We start from the raw sequence: 16,513 nt of genomic DNA, 5'->3' as shown, positions 1-16,513 counted from the left end.
AGGTTTGGCAGCGGTGGGCAAACACCACCCAGCATTTCACAGGCACGTCCCCCCCCCCCAAACCTCCCTTACAGCCCGGCAAACGCACTCGCTGTCACACGCGCGCACTCCCGAGAACAGCCGCACTCATTAGCGCCAAAGACCCACTGTTGGACAGAGCTGAAACACCAGCTAAAAGCCCCCCCCCCCCCCTCCCTCTCTAAGCCCCCCTCCCTCTCTTTGTTTCATTCTTTTACTGCTATGTCTCCCCCTCTCTTTTTCCTCTCTCATCCTTTGTCTGTCTCTTCACTCGAATGCCATCATTGGCAGACAATTGAACCCTTTTGCTGTTTTGCACTTGCTTATCTTTGTTTTTTGTTTTTTTGATATATCAATATTAGTGCTGTCAAACGATTACAATTTTTAATCTGATTAATCACACTTTTCAATTTTGATTAATCATGATTAATCAGCTAAATTACTTGTGTATTCGCGTAATATAAAAAATAAATACAAAACACCGTAATATTTGGACATTAATGTATTTTATTATCTGAATGTCATTTGCAAACATTGATTAACTCATTCACTCGCCGCCATTTTCACATTTCGCAATCCCGTTCGCTGCCGGCTGTTTTACTGGATTTTGACTGATTTTGCAAGGCCCACAGAATATTGTGTTCTATTGCTATAAAAGCATGGAACCTCTCAAAAGAAAGATTAAAGTCTATTCTTTCATCAGGAAAAAAAAAGTATGTTTCTATCTGTTTCCGTTTTGCAGCAATTAGCATTAGAAGAGAGCTAAGTTTCATCAGTTTTCACAAATCTATTTAAAATTCAAAGTAATTGAGCTTTTTTTCTAGATGGCCCTGGTTGATCTCCTTTGCTCTGCTGCCACCTGCTGGCCGTTTGTGTAATAACTACCATTTCTGCAATCGTTCTTTGCAGTTGAGAGGCTGCATCAAAGCCTTCGGTATGCTCTAGCATAAAAAAACAAACAAACAAACAAAAAAACGTATAAATACGTCTTTGGGACACATAACATAAAAAAAAAACGTATTTACACGTTATTGGGAGCAAATGAGTTAAATGCATGTACGCAATTGCATGCATGCGTGTATTGCTCAAAATGTAACAGCATCATATCAATTGTATGAAATTCAGCAAATTATTAATTAATTAAGCGCAAATTACTTTTGTTTTATCTAAAGTCCCGTCGGGGTGTTTTTTGTTTTGTTTTTTTTAAAGCAAAATTTACCACCAACTGGAGTCACCCCGCTCATTTTGGAACAACAGGCGTAGGAAATGCCGTGCGTTGACCTCATCACTGACCTGCGTGGCCTTCAACGTAACCATCCGCGGATACTTCAAGTCTCAAGTGCGGTCCAAAAAAATAGTGCGATTAATATGCGTTAGTACGTGATTAATGCGACATTTTTCTGTGATTAATTCATCTATTATCTTTTATATTTATTTGCTTTCTCAATTCCTCCTCTTTTTAGTCGTCACTTTGCATGCGCCCTTGCGCTCTGCTTGCGCAATCCTCCCCTGGATCCGCTCGGCGCTCGTCTCGGCTCCCGCGGCAGAGGGATGATTTTGGGGATTAGGCCAGCGGCAGGGTTGTTGCTGTGTCAGTCTAACAGGCACAGGATCTGGACCAGTGCTCAGTGCAAATCCCTTCTTCCATGCCTGCCTGTCTGCTTGGCCAAAGCGGAAGGAAGCTCCTCCTTTCTTCCATCTCGCATCGGGATAAAAAGGCAGTTTCCCCTCTTCGATGTTTTATGTTACTCGACTTGCCACCTTGTGGTGTCACCAAGTATCCTAATGTAATGTTTAAAAAAAAAAAAAAAAAGTATTTACACTGACCCCTTTTATGTAAAACAAGGTCTGTTTACATCAAATTACTGTACAACAATCTCTTAAAAAAAATATGAGTTGCAATTTTCATATTTCAATCGTAGGGTTAGTAACTGCTTCCAGTTCCCAAAATTGTACAATGTGAACAGACAATTGTAAAAACTATTTTGAATTATACTCTAAAATACTCAAAAAACACTATTTTTAAATCAAAAGAGCTGCTTTATCAATTGTGACAAGTATGTTTTTTTGTTTGTTTGTTTTTTGTAGCACAATGCAAATACTGTTAATTGGAAGAAGGCTACAGGTCAAGTTTTTTGGGGTGACTTAAAACATGCATTTTTCTATTTGCAGAATGTCGTCTCATATTTATTTATTTATTTTTTACACTCTTGAAGAGTGAAGAAACTGCAGTGACTTTGTTTGAATAACCCTTCAAAACCTCACTATTGGCAATATTTAGATTTTTCATGTGCAAAAACATGATTAGGGTCTTGTGGATTTTGAAAAACCCAACTGGAATTTAGGTGTTTCTGGTGTCGGTGAAAGATTCCGGTTCTGTAACTTGGTGGATGGTAGGTGGTGTCTGGTTGGTGCTGGATTTCACTTTGCTTCATCTTTCTCTCCTTTGATCTTTCCTCTGGTCTCCCGACAACTGCGTGACTATGGCGGGACTCTGAAATATCCAGTTAAGGTGAAGGGGACGGGATTTTTAACAGGTTTCAGGTGAATTAAAGAGAGCAAACTCACATGCACGCACAAACGCCAAAAAAACACACAAAAAAACGATAATGATGATGTTACGTTGGCTTCTTACTAGAGGGGGGGGGGCATGACATAAAATAATTGAGAAGCATAACAAAACATAACTTTTCCGCACATTAACAGTAGTTGGCTTTTGCATTTATTTCAATATCGCTGCCAATGGAGTCACATGATCTGGCTGAGGTGATGTACAATGTGGAGGCGGCATCCTATCACGTTTAATGATTTCGATGGTGACTCAAGAGTCATCATGGGACATTATTTATATGATATATACTAATTTATATATAGACTATATGTGATAAAGAAATAATAATTCTATGGCAGTCGAAAGAGAACCCAACAGATAGACAGCAAGTGAAAAAGCAAATCTACAGCAGAAAGAAGACATACTTATGAACAGAATGCATTAATAGGATAGGAAAGAGAAAAGAAGAGGATGCGCATGTATCTCTTTCTTGCCGTCAACTTCATCGGAGAGGTAATTCTCGGCCTGCTGTTAAACTTAAAGGGCCTTACAAAGAGAGGCAAACAGGTTATGGCCAGGGGTCCTAAGACTTTTGTCCATGTGTTGTATCCGTCCGCAGGTTTGACTAAGGTCAAAGTGAAAAGCAATATCTAGCTTGACATTTACTTCAACCAGTCCTTACTTGGATGTGCAGCAAGAGTCCGTCGTAAATTGGAGAAAGAGACCGAGTGGTGTCAAACAGCCTTGAAAGATGCTGTTGACTTTTCTCGCATCAAGCATGACGGTGCGGAGACGCGCACATTTAGATAAACGTACGCACATGCATGCTAACATGATATCCACGGAGGATTATAGGGACAGAGCGGTTTGCTACATGTGCTTCGGCAGTGGCTCTCATGCCACATAAAAAAAAAAATAAAAAATAAAAAAAAAAGTACAAACATGCCAACAGTGGTTTGATCAGCGCGGATTCCGCTCATGCTTGCCGGCAACAGAAAACGCTCCCCGTGCATAAACGTGCTCCGACGGAAAGCCGAAAGACGAACGCGAAAATGTTTGAAGGCCCGCGGGCGGGAAAGAAAAAAAAAAAAAAAAAAAAAAAAGAGTGCTGACGGAAAGGGAATAACACCCTGACGGTTGCTACGTGTTACCATGGGATCACATACGTGTATGAGATCTGGAGGTTGCTTAAGGGAACGTGGATATAATGTCACCACAGACGATAATTAGCCCTGCTGAAGTGTGTATTTTTTTTGCCTGTATTCTGATAAAAGTGTGGATCTGTCATATACGACCAAAATGCACATTTATTGGCTAAACACAATTTAGAGAGAACTTGAACTAATACAACTACAGACATGGAGTTGTTTAAGGGTGATGTGGCTGACCAGTGTAGGATATTATCTTATGAACTGAATACAGAAAACCTCACCAAGGAGGCGACCAGGAAGCATCTTAACTCATTCACTCGCCGCCATTTTCACATTTCGCAATCCCGTTCGCTCCCGGCTGTTTTACTGGATTTTGACTGATTTTGCAAGGCCCACAGAATATTGTGTTCTATGGCTATAAAAGCATGGAACCTATCAAAAGAAAGATTAAAGTATGTTTCTATCTGTTTCCGTTTTGCAGCAATTAGCATTAGAACAGAGCTTCATCAGTTTTCACAAATCTATTTAAAATTGTAAGTAATTGAGCTTTTTTTTCTACATGGCCCTGGTTGATCTCCTTTGCTCTGCTGCCACCTGGTGGCAGTTTGTGTAATAACTACCATTTCTGCAACCGTTCTTTGCAGTTGAGAGGCTGCATCAAAGCCTTCTGTATGCTCTAGCATAAAAAAACAAAACGTATAAATACGTCTTTGGGACACTTAGAACATTAAAAAAAAACGTATTTACACGTTATTGGGAGCAAATGAGTTAACCAGGTGGACCAGCCGCCTCATCTCGCTCCAGCGGCTCCACTCTGAGCCCCATCCCGGAATGCCGTTCTTCTCATCTCACCCAAGGACACCCAAGGAGGAAACTGATCTGGGCCGTTTGTATCTGTGAGATTGACCGGTAAATCCTCAGTATGACGGACGCGCCAGATGCACCAATCTGCCTATCGATCTCCTGGTTCATCCTCCCCTCAACACCTCAAAATTCCTCCACTTGGTGCAAGGATCTCATCCTTGACCCGGAGAGGTCACTCCAGCCACCCCGACTTTTCGGATTTGGAGGTGCTGATTTTCATGTCATTTATTCACCCTCAGCTGCGAACCACTCCGGTGAGATTTGGAGAGGAATTGGCGCCAAAAAAGTAGCACATTATCTGCAAACTGGAGCCCCTCAGCGCCGTGACCATGCCCAGAAATTCTGTCCATAACGGTTATGAACAGATTCGAATGAGGTCGCCTAACAATTGACAAAAATGCGCCAAAATCACAGAAAACAAACATTGAATAGAGTAAAATTATAAATGAGGTAGAATAATTCGAACCTATCCTTCCCTCCTTCCTCTCTTTAGTTTTTCCTCTGGTCACTTGAGATCTCCTTAATTTGTTGGAGTTCCGAGGTTTTTGGGGTTGGCGTAAGACTTTGGTTTTGTAACCACGCAGGAGGTGTTTGGTTGGTGCTGGATTTCACTTTGATGGACTGGATGTACTGGTTTCTGTGGATCTCACTCGGCCTCATCGATCCTTCCCTCCTTCCTCTCTTTAGTTTTTCCTCTGGTCTCTTCAGATCTCGTTAATTTGTTGGAATTTTGTCGGCTTCTGGGGTTGGCGTAAGACTTTGATTTTGTAACCGTGTGGAAGGCAGGAAGTGTTTGGTTGGTGCTGGATTTCACTTTGATTTATCTTTCTTTGCTTTTTACTTCTCTGACCTTTTCTCTGGTCTCCTGACCGTTTGAACCTCACGACTCTGGCGAGACTTGGAAGTATCTGGTTAAGGTGAAGGGGAATGGGATTTTTATGAGGTTTTAGGTGAATTAATGAGTAGAAATTTACACGTATTTGCACGCACGCACACACGTACGCGCACACGCACGCACAAGGAAAAAAAAAAAAAAGAATAAATCAAACCACATACTGCCAGCTGTCGTTCTGGGTCTGAAACGGGTTTAAAACTGGATTTAAAAATCAGCCAAGGCTAACCTAGATCTTCGAGGCTGCAACAGCAAAGGATTCAACCTTCTTCTTGGAGCGACGAGGACCTCAGGGACCGTGATGGAGTATATCTTTGTAAAAGGTCAGAGAGGTACGATGGAGCCATCCCATTTACCACTTTACAAGCAAACGATAAATTTTCAAAATGAATTCTAAAAAAAAATTTATTTGGAGCCAGCGGAGAGACGCCAAGCGCAGGTGAGATGCGCTCGCCCGCGCGCTCCGCTTGAAAGTGGAGCGGCAGTATTTTCCGGACCAAATGGAAATGAGCGAGGGAAGCCTGGCTGACACCAACAGAGGGGGCGTTCCAAAAAAATCAAGTCTGATGGAGACAAAAGCATGAATAACGCTCTCAAAAACTCTTAAGAGGGGAAGGAAAAAAGGCTCGATCGACCTTGGACACGATTCTCAGTCGGAAACAAAACGGATTTTAAAACAAAATTGACACGTCGATCCAATTGAAGATCACTGTCAATTTTAACCCTTGATTGTTTATATGAATTTATACCACAAATTTGCATTTTTGTGGGCCTATTAAAGTTATTTGGTGGCACAAAAGGGAACGCACGTCCCCAATTTATGTTAAAAAATAAATAAAAAATGGATCCGCCCACCACCATCTACCTCCAGCCCTTTTTCCACACACGTGCAGTATTTTTATGTCATGTAAATGCAATGTATACTTATTTCTGCATGGGTGAACATAAGCCAACACGTATACACAACCTAAGAGGCCTGTTTACATGCTGCTACACACTGATGCCGCACTTGCGCTTCATTATAAAGGAGGCTTTGGGCCATAACAGAGCCGGCGGTTCCTGCCCATTGATCTTTAGAGGGCCTCGTGCGCTCCGCATTCAAATCGTGCCACGTGCTTAATCGTGAATGGTGATAAAGGACAACGCAGGCCAATGACGAGATTTACCTTGATAACACATTTTGAAAGAGTCTTTTCTCAATTCTGATGGTGTTTATTCATGTGGATGATTTTATTTATATTTTCACATTCTTTTAGATGTTTTTATGCTCACATTTGAATATTAGAGGTTTGTTGACATTCATTAGGACACAAACTGGGCCTCTAATATCCGTCTGCATACTATTTAAAATGGCTATTGGTTAATATCTATCTATCTATCTATCTATCATAATAGAATGTGGTTCCATTTTATTTGTATCCTAACTCATGTACATGTATTCCATGTATGCGATTCACACCCTACTTGGTGTCTCCGGTTGAAGTTTGGAAGAAGGACCTGAATGATCTTGAGCATTCCGTTTGATGCCGTGCGCGTAGCATCCTGCAGGCTATGTCAGATCACAAGGGAGGACCACACACACACACACGCGCGTTCGACTGGTGCGCGAGCGCCACTTGCTCACACGTTTGGTGAGAATTGCTTATGTAGAACTTCCACACGTCAATTGATGCGTTTGCAATGTTCGGTGTGTGGTTTAGGATCATCTTGGTGGGAGAAACATGGCTGTTGTTGCAGAAAATCTAATCAAAGACAGGTATCGTTTGTGGACAATTGTGTTACTGTGGACAAAAAATAAACAAAAGCAAAAAAAAAAAAATGGTATACAATAAATTCTCTCTTCCATCTGGCATAACAATTTAGCAGGAATGTAATAACTAGAGCTGCTGTTTTGACCCATTTCACAGTTTTTCAACCCCGGCAAATGTTATGTCACGTGTTCATGTCTTTAATCAGCAATTGTTTTGTTTTTTTTGGCTCAGTGGCACATATAGGCAAACCCACTCTGGACAGAATCATGGCACAGTGCAGGCTGACAAGCTTTGCCAAATGACGGGTCTAAGGACGCAGTGACTGTGACCTTGGCTGAACTTGCGAGTGCTTGACTCCAGCTGGGAAACCATTAAAGAGCTCCGCAACAGACGCCGCCCACCGAGGAGAGCCAGGGGTCAGAATCTATACATGCGTGCACTCGGAGACGCACACACACGCGCGTTACCACACGAATGCGCACGGTAAGACAAAGCAGTACACGGCGAGATCCACACAGTTACAGCTAGCGTGGCTAGTATTTCCATTGTAATTTCCGTTTTTATATATACTGACTATTGGGTTCTTTTTTTTTGGATACCTATGCTCATACTATGATCATTTAAGTGCTCTTGGGTTGATATTTTGTTTGCATGTTAAGATCGTGTTTTTTTTCATTCAGGTGTTTTGAATTCCTGCCCTGGGTCACTATCATGACTTCTGACAAAAATACAAATTTGGTCTCCCACGATGGCACTGTGACTGTGTCTCGGTCAGAAAAGATGACAAAAATGCAAGATGTGTATTATCTTATTACTGTATTCCACCTTTTTAGATCATTGTGCTAATCGTGTGAAATTAGGTTGTCGATCAGAACAACTCTCAACACTATTGGATATAACCGTGAGCTATAACAACAACAACAATCATGGAGGAAATGGTGCAAGTTTTAATTGTGGAAATGTTTTGTTTTGTTTTTTATTGAAGAAAAGAAAAAGAACACAAAAACAGGAAAATGTGTTGACATTCCAGGGTGTGCCTGTTTGCGCTGTCTGTTGTATACTTTTAATAGCGTCACGTCTGGGGTCACGCCAGGGTTAAGTTTGAGTTCATGACCTGTTAAGTTGGGTTCATGACCGTGAGGTCAAGTGTCTCTTATGTACTGATGTAACTAACATCGAGTTTCAACTGGTTTTAGGCTATGTGATGTTATGTGATGTGAAGAATCTTTAATCCCTTCACCTGGTCAACAGCCAATCAGACAATTCCATGATAGTCCTGTTACCCACATGTCTCGCCACAGCCAATCCGATCGATTCCTTGTCTATATAACCCACAACCTCACGGTTGGGAGATAACCACTCTACCACTGAGCCATGCCGCCCCTTTTGTTCAGCTTGATTGTCCGTTGAAAACAACCAACCAAAGGTGGACGAGGCGCAGTTGGAAGATGCAATTCTATAAATAAATAAATAAATAAATAATCAAACAGGCTAAACTTTCCATTTCGGTGCCAGATCTGGAAAATCATTAGCGATAGCAAATCAAGGCCAAAAACAGGGATAAAGTCTTGTAGTCTAATCCTAGCAAAAAAATTAAATACTGCATCAGTATCCCTGACTGTGCCATCGTGTAATAAAATACTTCAATAGGTTGCATCTCGAAATATAGTAACCGCAATATTAGAAACCCCTCAACACCACAAACTATCTCATATCTTTAAAACTGCCTGACTCGAGACTAAATGCAAACGGAGCTAATTGGTAGATAAAACAAGAGGCTGACAGAAAGTCTCAAAACAGCCTTTTGCCATCACATGGAAGCAGCAGTTATCAACATTACCGCAGATAGCTGCTGTGGGCGTCTGGCTTGTTCCCTGTCCTGACAGGGGGGGTGAAGAAAAAAAAAAAAAAAAGGAAGGCTAATTTCGTCTGTCTGCAGCGGACCCACTGGGGCACAACACTGGCATGCTGCAAGACACCATCTCACAGCATGCCACCTCTCTCGCTCCCTCTCTGTGTAAGCTGCTCAACTCCGACACCACAACCATCATTAAAGTGTTCTGGATGATCACACGCTTTAATTGGACCATACCACTGACCTGGGCAAAAAAAAAAAAAAAATGGCGCCTTGTTAGCTCAGCTGCAGAACAAAGTGAACACACAAACAAACAAGCAAACAAATGGGAATAAAAAAAAACAAACTACAACAAGGTTGAAGTTGAGCTTGTAACATTGCTCTGAAACAAAAAAAAACGCAGGCTGACCCGCAAACAGATTGACGAGGTGACATTGAGCAATTTTGCGGGGATCCAAACTTTCTGATTCATCGCTGCTTCTCGACCAATTTTAGATGATCACATATGAAAATATTCCTTCATCTGTCCACAAAACGACTCATCGTTAATAATAACAAGTCAAAATTACGCCGGTGAAACTGGCCACTGTCCACAAAATGAGGTAAAATTGACAATCCTGTGAAATGCGATGAAATTATAGCACAAAATTCAGTTGTTATTGGTATAAAAAAATAGTGATCGCGGAATGCATCAGTATGCAAATGGTAAAAGTATATGAACCATGAAATTAGCCGACTCAACTAAAAACAAAGATTTCTTGAATCTACCCAACCATTCATTTCCGACAACACTTCGCGGGGATCACGGGGGAGTTGGAGCCTCAAATTAGCCGACTTGGGGTGAAAGGCAGACATTCACTTTCACGCTGACACTGCCTGGACGATTGTACCACACGATGCCATCCGTGACTTTTTAGGATATATTTTCCTTAATTTTTTAACAGTTCAGTGAACTACTACACTAATGAATGGCAGTCTTCTTCTTAGTAGACATACAGTTAGCCCCAAAGTTAAATAAATACAAATTGGGTGCACTGTTATGCTCAATATCAATGAACGGGGCTATTTTTAAAATATTTTCATACATAAGGCATACTCGCACTCTTATAAGGCATATTTTCTTGTTTAATACCGTATTTTCATGACTATGAGGCGCACCTAAGAGCCTTCAATTTTTCCAAAAGCTGACCATGCGCCTTATAATCCAGCATGCGCAGGAGATCCCGCCATCTTGGATCGCTAGCTAATACTAATACTTTAGCTCAGAGAAAATAATAAAACAGCAGTTTATTCATTTTGGGAGCGAATGGAGTCGTCAGAAAGCTGCTTTGTAATCTATGAATAAAGTTTGACTGACCTATCTGACTGTTTTGTTGACATTCCCTTTAGCGCAGCACCATCTAATGGATGTACAACTTAACCCCAGCCTCTACTGTAGCGCCTTATATATAGAAAAAGTTTTACAATATGTTATTCATTGAAGGTGCGCCTTATAGTGCGGAAAATACGCTACTTTATTTTCAATTGTATCACGTTTATTTGATAGATTTAGCGCTACTATGCTAGGTTTCAACCGGACATGAAACATTCTGTAGCGACACGGTGTTATTACTTTGGCAACATGAAACTCACCATTATCTAACTTTTTTTTTTTCTCAGTCCCGCCAGCTTTTGGAAGCTGGCTTTGTCATTTACCTCGCTTTTTTTTTTTTTATATATATCAGTGGTCAGTGCAACGTCCAAGTGCAGCGCAGCCGAGTCAATGAGTTGTGAAATCAAAAACATCCACTAACTATGGCCAGCAGATGGCAGCATTGTATCCCTTTTCAATGGGCTGCCGGTGTATGGAATTACTCAACTCAACTCAGGTTTATTTAACCTCGCACCAGTAGCTGGTCGGGCCCTAACTAGAGCTGCGAATTACAATGAAACATGACACAATCTGCGTGGCAGTAAAAGAGTTAAATGCAACCATATTTAATTCCATGTTTAAAATTTGGATGTAAATGGAGTCCATGGAAAGGGATCATTAAGTTCTCGGTTTGCTCTCTGCCAAGTTTTCAACTCCAGCCGCCTTCTGTTTCTGTTTATTTGTGGGTCTTGTTTTCTCACTTTTCTCTTCAGTAAGTGAAAAGTGTCCTTTATTGGGGTGAGATCAGGCCACGGTTTGGGCCATTGAACAAAACTGCAATTATATGTCTTCAAAAGTTTTCAGTTGCTTTTGCAGTACGTTGAGGGTGATTGTCCATCTGTACCCTGAAGCTGTCTTAGCGGTTTTGTCGCATTTGAAGTCTAGAATATATTGAAGATCTTCATAATCTTAACATGCTCTAAAAGCTTCCATCTTTTAGCCATCTTTATCTTTTAAAGCTTATATAAGCATTGTTTGGCTTCCAAAGTGGAATGCAATTTCCAGGCTGAGGTTGTGCGCATTTCAAGATCCTCTAACGTAGCGCCGAGGGACCTCAGTGGGTCGTTTCACGTTTTCACGCTTTGCTGAAGAAAACAAAAAAAAAATGAAGACCATCCGACAACAGTTGCTGCAAGTCACCTTGGCGCTGCTTTAGCATAACAGATGATTCAAGGTTGTCGCCACCACCAAAAGAAGATCTTATGGGACAATTGGGCTGCTCTCATCCACCACGCTGATTTAATCACAATGATGACAATACAACAGTGGTCCTTGCAAGAGTCAATTTTTTTTTTTTTTATTCCTACTGTTGAAAAGGAGCTTGCTGGTAATGGAAACTTTAGCAGATTGCTCCTAATAAAAATTACACCAAATAATAAATGTACAATCTTTTGAACTAAGTCAGGGTATCCCAAACTTTATCATCTAATGAAGAAGAAGAAGAAGAAGAAGAAGAAGAAGAAGCTGGGTTGTTTTCCTCACCCAACCAAACCCTAACTCGTTGGTTAGCTGTAGATTTTGCACAGATTGGGTCACTTTCATTGAACGTCGGTTTCATTAATTTGGACGATTGGGTTGAAGACCATTTTGCCATTTTGAAAGTTTTTATTTTCACTGGTTGAACTTGTAGTAAATTGAATGAAACAATCTCAGAAAAAGAAAAATGGTTGCAGCAGTGCCAGTGAGTAACACCAAGTGACCTTGGACAGAAGGTTCAGGGTTCAAATCCTCGCCTTCGAATCTTGGTCTGGTCAAATCCTCAACCCAATGCACACTGTTTAACCCCCATACGCCAAACGTATCATATTAAATGCAAGACATTTTGAGTCCTCGATTTCATGAGTATAATATTTATTAAAACCCTAACGTACACTATATGATCTGACACATGCATTGAGTGGATAATCCATTAGAGGGCAGTATCACCCAGCTGATGGCTTTTTCCAGCGACCTCCCAAGATCGCCCCAATTGAGAAAAGGAGAGACCTATACTTATTAATAGTGGGAAATGTTGATCATTTTTTGTTTATAATTTGTTAATTTAATGTCTATTTTTTTGACAGTTATAAACGTACAAATTTAAAGCATTGTGACCGGATGTATCAAATACGACACAACTCAAAATTCATATGAGGAAGTAGTAGTTGTCAGCTTGACATAATCTCCCCCAAAGTGCTGATGTACATTATTGCAAATTGCAATCACAAGTGAATATTGGTTGTTTTGCCCAGCTAAACTGTAAGCAACACGACAAGCTGTAGTGGTGCACGTTGAAGGTGCGAACAACTCATTAGGATGAGGTTCCATATCAGACTAGTACAAATAGCACAGCAATGAATTACCATCAGATCGATTATGTTTCGCGAGCATTACTTTTTTTTTTTTTTCTGATTGGCTGCGAGAAAACAATACGGTTCTGCTTCCCGATAACCTTCTTAGACCTGTTCAGTTACCAAACGTGGTTTCTTGCCCTCGGCGACAATCGTCCAAAGCCCTCACACACTCTCCATCTGCTCTCCTCTTGCTGTTTTCAGAAATGTATACAGTGCAATCCAGTGCTATATCATTGTTAGGAAGGGAAATAAAAAATAAAAAAACACTCAACACTCTGCACTCTCTGACCCCAGTAAGCGGAATATGTGCCAACTGTTTGTGCCCATAGACATGCTCGCCTGTTTTTTGTGTCCCTGCAGCCGTCTGGCACTCGTGCCAATGACCTGACCTCGCCTGTTGCCAAGAAACCGACTCAACTGTGTCTCCGTAATGTTGGCATGTATATTCATCACATACAATTGGAGGCTTTGCATTTTGGCAGGAACTGACCCAGCAAAGACTGCATGGAGGCAAGTAAATCCCGTCCTATTTCTAATGCACTTTATTGAAAAGCCTTTTGTGTATTCATTATGAGTTAAGCATTTAAGTCAAATAGTGCAGAGGTGGAACAATTCCAAGTGGCATTCATGGTCATCTTCCAAAAAAAAAATAAAAAAATGAGACTGCTTGGCTTGCTGTTTAGACTAGATTGGAAAATTGAAAAAAAAAAAAAATGAATTCAAAATGGACCCTTGAACTACATGTCATATGAGCATTAATATAATTGAGGTTTATTGAGAAAATAGGAATCGGTTTGAATTATGATTTGTCATTGGCTTGCTGTATATTGGGAAGAAACATTTTAATTCAATACTATATTTCATACTTAAATTTAATAATAATAATAATAATAATAATAATATGTTATTAATTAGTAGGTCATTAATCTTCATTAGACGACATGTGGAAGTCATTAAGGGTTATTGATCTTCATTGGGGAGGGGTCATGACCTTCACATGACCCCCTAAGCTCATTAAGAAGGTCATCAATCAAATTTTGACAAAGTGGCCTTGTAATATTCTCTCTGCCATGTTTTGAGTTCACATCACTAAATCACCGAGCTCATTTAATATTTATTTCAATTTATTCCTATTTCCTTTCCGTTTAGTAGAAACATTCCACTTGAAATTAAGAGTTAATAGGAATAATTTGATTTTAGATAATTATATTGAAGGCGATGTTTTACCCAATTTTTTTTTTTTAAGAGTCCAATAGCAATACATGCTTTGGTTGACCTGCTAGTTCTGTTCCAGAAGTGCACGAGATCTCGCTAATGTCGACCCAGACAGCCGCTTATATATTTCTCAATTTCGATAGCAGAGATTTCTCTCAAAGCGATGCTTCACGTGTGCGCGGGAAAGCGAGATGACCTGCCGAATGAGAACGTGCTTTGACCGAAAGCCTCCTCATGTCTGGCGAGAGACGGCCAATCGGCTCTTCCGTCTGTCCGCTTCAAAAACAAGCATGTAAAGGCATCCATGTTGAAGATTAAACACGGGACATTTGTAAAGAATACTCGCCGGGATTATGGGTAAATAAAACATGATTTGATTCATATGTAACACGTGCACACGCGCAAAGCAGTGACTCAGACACTCCTGACGGAAGCCGACGCTCTCGCTCGATGTGAAATATGACTTCCTCCAACAGCAAAGGCGAGAGGTGGCTGTCATTAAACGCTCGCGAGCGTGCGCGCGCGAGCGCGTGTACGTGTTTACAGCCCATATAGAGACACATACAGAGCGAAGCAGCCTGGAAGTTTGCAGGCCAAGGAAGAAAAGTTGGTGACAAGTGAAAACAGTAAAAAATGGAAGAAAGCAGGGAAAACCGTGAGACTTTAAGATATAAACACTGTCACGTCATCAAACTACCTACTTTTGCACAATTCAATAAGGTCTGTTTTAAAAACTTAGCAAACATCCACTTTTGAATGATTGCACAAATGGACATGAACAAAACTACATGCTGATTCTGTGGTTTGTTGTTCGCGGTGTCACTGAGATCGTTTCCAATATTCTCCTTATTAAGAATTTCTAAAATCATCGGAATTTATGGAGCTATGTCTCATTTGTGGCCATGAGTGTAAAAATTCTACCTTAACTCATTTGCTCCCAAAAACGTATAAATACGTTCTATTATAAATATTACCATGCTCCCAAAGACATATTTATATGTTTTTAATGTTTTTTTTGTTTTGTTTTTATGCTAGAGCATACAGAAGGCTTTTATGCAGCCTGTGAACTGAAGTGAATGTTAATTATTACAAAAAAGGCCAGCAGGTAGCAGCGGAGTATAAATGATACAGCCATGCATTCAGAGAGTGGTGTTGTCGGCAACTGTGAAATCTGCGCTGCAACCTTGAATAACCCTTCAAGCTCTTAAAACTGTGACCAAATGCCTATAACAGTCATGAGAAATATTAAAATAAGACAAAAGGATCACGGATTTGGGGCTCCGTAACCTGCGTTCTGTCAGGGATTATAATTTTCTCACTTTAATGCTGCAAAATCGAAAGTAAAAAATTGAAGAAGAATTCCCCGTCAGTAGCAAAAATGGATGCCACATTTCTCCCTCTGTCGACGTAAAAGTTACACAAAGAAGAAGATTCTGTTCACTCTAAGCTCATTAACAGCCTCCAGTGAATTAGTTTGCTGCTGAGGCTTGTGAGGTCCCCAGATTCGTCCTCCGTGCCGGCGGATATGTCCCGACGTCACACAGAGAAGGTCGCTAACCTCCGCTGCAGCTGCAAAAGGCAAACTTGCCCTTCACTTTTCTCCAAACTTTTGCAGCAGCCAAGCAAGCACAGCGGCGCCCAACGGCCTCCCCCTGACAACCTTCTGTCTCACAATGCAAGCAAAGGCGCAATAACAAGGCTCCTTCCACCGATGAATTTTGCTTCCAAGGTCCACATTTCACGGCATAAAGTCATGAGAATGCGTCATTTTAGATGTTGTCTAGTTCGGTTGGTGCACATCCTGAGATTTGGCAAGATGACTGTTTTTCAGTTGCGATGGAGCAATTTTTTATTTTTAAAAAAACATCCACTTTCTTTTTAGACCCGTTTTTGGATGTTTGCATTCCAGTGAGAGCACTTTTGGTGGACGGACGAGTCGGGCTGCGTATCGGGTACTACTCTTACTAGGATTGTGCCTAGTACCTGACGATTCGATCTGTATCACGATTCATAGGTCACGATTCGATTAGATACCGATTAATCCCGATATTATTTTACAAGTCGATTTTTGCGATTTTTTTTTTTTTTACTCAAATTTAGAAAATACCATTCAGTAAACTTGGACATGCACACTGTAAGATTTGTATAAAAATGTATTATTTATAGATCTGACACTTTAGTTTTATAACTGTGAGCTACTTTATTTACCAAACAGGTTGTAACATTTTTCATGTTAGAACAGCATTGAAATAAAAATATTAAGGCTTAATGTTCCATTAATATAACATTCTTCCATGCGTAAGGTGTGAAAGTTAGACATTTTGTTGAATATTTTTCTATAAAAAAAAAATGGATGTTAAAAAATCGATTCGGCTGCCTATTGAATCGATTCGAGAATTGCGTGCTGTAGTATCGCGATATATTGCCGAATCGAGTTTTTTTTTTTTTTTTTAACACCCCTAACTCTTACCA

The 16,513-nt window shown here is 40.6% G+C and overlaps 1 long non-coding RNA gene across 3 annotated transcripts in view; it reads left to right on the top strand.

Moving 5' to 3' along the window:
• The window catches only part of LOC144031239 (uncharacterized), a 47,587-nt gene extending 31,697 nt beyond the window's left edge, over window positions 1-15,890 (top strand). For 2 of the 3 annotated variants that reach the window (XR_013287472.1, XR_013287471.1), the window contains 2 exons: window positions 7,459-7,710; window positions 13,187-15,890. This is a non-coding gene — a long non-coding RNA (uncharacterized LOC144031239). The remainder of the gene's footprint in view (window positions 1-7,458; window positions 7,711-13,186) is intronic. The other variant, XR_013287470.1, reaches the window with a different exon arrangement.
• Window positions 15,891-16,513: the final 623 nt, after the last annotated feature.

The sequence above is a fragment of the Festucalex cinctus genome, chromosome 12 (genome assembly GCF_051991245.1).
Source record: "Festucalex cinctus isolate MCC-2025b chromosome 12, RoL_Fcin_1.0, whole genome shotgun sequence".
Classification (NCBI taxonomy): Eukaryota; Metazoa; Chordata; class Actinopteri; order Syngnathiformes; family Syngnathidae; genus Festucalex; species Festucalex cinctus.
This window is presented reverse-complemented; position numbering and strand designations above follow the sequence as displayed.